At 45.7% G+C, this 4,675-nt stretch overlaps 1 pseudogene; it reads right to left on the minus strand.

The window, feature by feature from the left end:
• LOC101568209 overlaps positions 1-3,906 on the minus strand; it is a 14,058-nt pseudogene extending 10,152 nt beyond the window's left edge.
• Positions 3,907-4,675: the final 769 nt, after the last annotated feature.

Below are 4,675 nucleotides of genomic sequence, written 5' to 3' on the forward strand. Positions count from 1 at the left end.
AAAGAAAGAAAGAAAGAAAGAAAAAAAAAAAAAAAATCCTATCATTCTAAAATTCTACCTCTCTTTTTATAGAAACCTTTATGTCTACCATCTTTGGGCATTTAGCCATTCCTGGATCTATCTCAGACTTATTTGCCAGTGACCCAAAGCTGGATCATTTGTGCTCATCCTGCCTGTCTTCTCTCCTGTCAGTTTGGAGCAGGTGCTCGTGAGTTGAGGTCCAGTCTCTCCAGGCACCAGGGGACACATCTGCCCCACAGCTATCATTTCTTGGGAAGCGTGATCTAGAAGTGTTCTCCCTGCTGATGGTCCATCGCCACCTTCTGTGTCTCCTGTTGGAGAATGGTAGCTTATGCCTCTAATCCTAGTGCTGGGGAGGCTGAGACAGGAGATCGTTATGAGTCCAAGCTGCACAGTGAGACCCTGTACTACATAAATAATATTTTTTACATAAACAATATTTTTAAAAATTAGTTTTCTAATGTCTCAAAAATTTTTCTCATTGAGCACATGTCTCTTAGCAAAACCATTTGTGTACCATCCAAAGCTTTTCATCAAAAACTCCCTGGAAATCTGCCTACACTTGTTTTTCCCATGTCTGTGCCACTATTCAAATTAGGTTATCTCCCAGTGAGACGGCAGACTCGAGAGGCACAAGTTGGAGGAAGAGGTTTCGCTTGCTCAGGATTGCCTAGCTGCCTGGCTCCAGTGCCGAGTCATGGGCAAAGGGTTTGGCAGAGCAAAGCTGCTGCCTCATGGCTGCTGAGGAGCAGAGTAGGGAAGACATGCCAGAGCGGAGGAGGTGGGGAGAAGACGGGGGCCCCATGGCCACTCCTCCCTGATGCTCCCAGACACCCCAAAGAGTGCTTCATCAGAGCCAACCACGGTGAAACACCAACAACCTCCCAGGCCACTCCTCTCTCCCAGCACAAAGTTCCAGCTGCTATATGAGTTACCAGTGAGATGTTTTAGCTTGTGTTAGAAGCTTTCCACTGCTGTGTCCGGTTGCCTGAGAAATGCAATTCATCAGGAAAGAAAGGCCTACTTAGCGTGTGTTTCCAGAGGTCCCAGCTGCTGCTCTCTGCATTTTCTTGCCTTTGCGCCTGGAGTGAGGCAGCACTTCACAGAAGGAAACACTCAGCTGAAACACCTGTGCACCTCTTGGCAGCTTGGAAGTACAGAAAGGGGAGCAGAGTGACTTTTCAATTTAGACTGCACTTCCTGAAGGTTCTACCTCCTCCTCATAACACTACTTGAAAGATCAAGTCTTCAACACAAGTCAGTGCTTTGGGGGCACATTCTACATCCAAATTCAGCATAGGTCTACCTAACAAATATGTGCCTGTCTTTTCTTGCCCCGGGCTTGGTCCTCCTTCTCCAGGGTACCCCGCCTACTCAGGCATTGGAACTAGGAAGCAAGCAGGGCGCCACTCCTATGCAAATAACCATTGCCTGGAATTTGGCTACACATAGGTAGAGTAAATGCCAATTAAAAATTTTTAAGGTTTTAAAGTGTTTTGTAGAGGGCTGTGGAAATAGCTTGGCATTCTAAGCGCCTGCCTGGCAAATGCCAGGACCCAGGGTTGATCCCTACTACTGCATGCTTTGCTGGCCCCAGAACCCCGACTCATGATGCCGGCCACTGAAACTGGGTGTGGTGACCATGCCTACAAAACCAGTGCTGGGGATACTGAGACAGGAGGCTCATGACGAATTTGAGCTGCATAGTAAGATCCTGCACCAAGTGAATGAATGAATGAATGAATGAATGAATGAATGAATGAATGAATGAATTAAAACAACCATTTCTTTTTTAAAAAAGTATTTTGTCTGGTTGGGAATAGGGTTCAGTGGTACAGTGCCTGCCTGGCAAACACAAGATCCTGAGTTTGATTCCAAGTATGAAAAAAAACATTTTTTTTCATTTTCCCTAAAAAACAAAATCTATTTTCACTTACAATAATAGAACCACAGATACTCAAAAAGGCTGAACAGGGTGTTGGATGCTTTTGTTCTGTTTTGCCTACATGAGGCTGATGAGTAGGAATTAGTATTTTGCACTTTTTAAACCCAGTGGCGATCCACATGGGTGCTGGCCCTCTGCTTATGTTGAGAATTGGATGTTTACCCTTGGCTCGTTTCCCTATTGGGCCAACCTCTTTTTGTTTTGGAAACAGTCTGGAGAGGACACAAATCTTTCAGAAAAATTTTCATCACAATAGGAATATGATCAATACATATATTATATATATAATATGTATATGTTGTATATATATATATATATATATATATATATATATATATATGTATAGTAGTCAAATAAAATAACTCAGGGTATGAGAGAAGACTGGTAAATTGCCATTAATAAAACTTCAATGTTACTGGCTTTTAGACTATATAACATAAATGAGGGACAATGACGTATGACCTTCCTCAGGCTAAAGTAGAACCATCAGTGTTTACTAGTTTGTTCCTCAACAGACATTACATAGATCTCCAGTGTAGTCCAGAGCTACTGGACTTAGCTTACCCTCAAAGTAATTTGACTATTATCTTACTTCACCTTTTTTTTTTTTTTTTTTAACCTGGAATCGACTTAGAACCTTGCTCATGCCAGGCAGGCGCCGTGCCACTGAGCTCTCCCCCCTTGTGTGACGTTAGGTTGAGTCAGGGGTTCCTCCAATCTCCCCTATTCCAGCGGCCCCTCCCTGTGCTGACTCCCGTCATTGCTTCTGAGCTCTGTTGTGACAGTACAGAGAGGCCTGGGGGCTATGGGAGAGCTGTAGCGCTCTCCCATCAATCTCACTGTCCACTAGAAGGTGGCCTCTATTCTTTCTTTACAAACATTCAACTAAGTGCCAAAAGAGAGTAGCAGGCAAAATCCAGACGCAGAAGAGACATTGTTCAGCTGTGCTCAGACAGAACAGGACATTTCTTCGAAAGTGTAGACTCCATCCACCATCCACCTCCAGACCACAGGCCTCCACCACTGTCTCACCCCTAACTCCACAGTCCCCTGGTAAGTTGTCTTTATTTGGGCTCCATTACTTTCTTTATAACATAAAGGCGAAGAAGAGTAGGTCCCTGATTCCAAGCCAGGCAGTTACCTCAGGAAGGACCAGCTACTATGGCGAACTGTTAAAGACAATAAAAATTCAATAAGTGGGGTCAAATACCTTGGCACAGGCTGAGTGCCCCCACTTCAGTGATACTGAGTGTCCTCTTTCCTCTGATTACTTCTCCACCTTCTGCCTCAGGTAATGGTTGAAGTCTGAAATGTCACCCAAAAGCTTCTTGTTTTCAGAAGTGGGACTTTGGAGGAGACAGGATCGTGGAGACACCAGACTCCTCACCCACTGATACACTCATAGCAGACCTGCTCTTAGGCCACTGCGCCTGGTGGGAGGCGGGCCTCTGGGAACTCTGTGTGCAAGAGTCTCTCCTTCTGCAGCTCCTCTCTTCTCTCCCTGTTCCCTGAACACTGTGACAAAAGCAGTAGTGCCCACCAGAAACTTCACGAGGTCTTGAGCCTTGGAGTCAAGAACCAGCAGCAAACTGTGGGCCAGTGTTATTATTGGGTCCAGCTAGGAAGAAAGTGACTGTGGTGCCCCTCCACCACCCTGCTCCTCACCAACACCAGGAGCTCACACAGCTCTTTCCTTCCCATCCTATCTCTTCAGTGCACTCCTGCTTTGGGCTATGGCTACAAAATCCCTGGCCTCACAAGATTTTGCTTTTGTTGCCTGAATGTCCACTGAACTCACCCTAAGAGCACTGTAGGTAGTAAAGCATGAGGTATCCCTGAAGTTGGCAGGACATACAGCCAGAATTTCACCCCCATGCTGAGACATATTCAGGGCAGTGTTCCCAGGCTAGGGGCCTTGGACCTACTCACCTGGACTTCATGCTGACACAGGCCTGCACCAAGACAGTCTGACAGGATTCGTTCACAGCCTACTGGGTCCACAAAAATACACCTCAGCCAGATCCATGGGTTAGCCACACCTGGCCCAGATCTGACAGGCTGATCTGACCTCTATCAGCAAGTGCTGACCCTGCCCTCACCCGCCTGGAGGCAGGACCCCAGCCACGTGGTCACTGAGATGGAACACTGACAGCACGTTAGGTTTTATGTTCCTCAAGTACTAAGAAGTCCAGGGAGATAGCGCAGCTGTCCAGAACTCAGGTCTTTTGACGTCCTCCTTTAGCAGGTAGCTCTGAAATTCAGGGTCACAGGATGGCTGCTAGGCCATATCACAGACAAATGACACAGCTGGTGGTGAAGAGGCCCATAGGCCTTGTGTTATGTCTGGGTGCAAATGTATATCCCAAACCACCTCAGACCTCCACTAGAGTGATCGCTGAGTATGTCTACTTAGAAATATGTAACTTTCCCTCAAACGAAAAAGATTCACAGTCAAAAGAAAATAAATAGAGAAATCAGGTGAGCAAAAGGCAGTGACTACATAATTCCCCACCTGATTACTTAAGAGGAAGAAATTGCCTATGCTGTTGTGAATCTTACATTCCCTTCAGCACTATTTTTACAACTGTGAATACTGTGGTAGTACTTGGGTACCACGTCTCTATGTCAGGCAATGTGGTAAACCTCCATGCTCTATAATTAGCCAACAATCATGTAAGAAATGATATTCTTGGTTTCAGACACTGAAGA

This window comes from Octodon degus, unplaced genomic scaffold (assembly GCF_000260255.1).
Source record: "Octodon degus isolate 3935 unplaced genomic scaffold, OctDeg1.0 scaffold00008, whole genome shotgun sequence".
NCBI lineage: Eukaryota > Metazoa > Chordata > Mammalia > Rodentia > Octodontidae > Octodon > Octodon degus.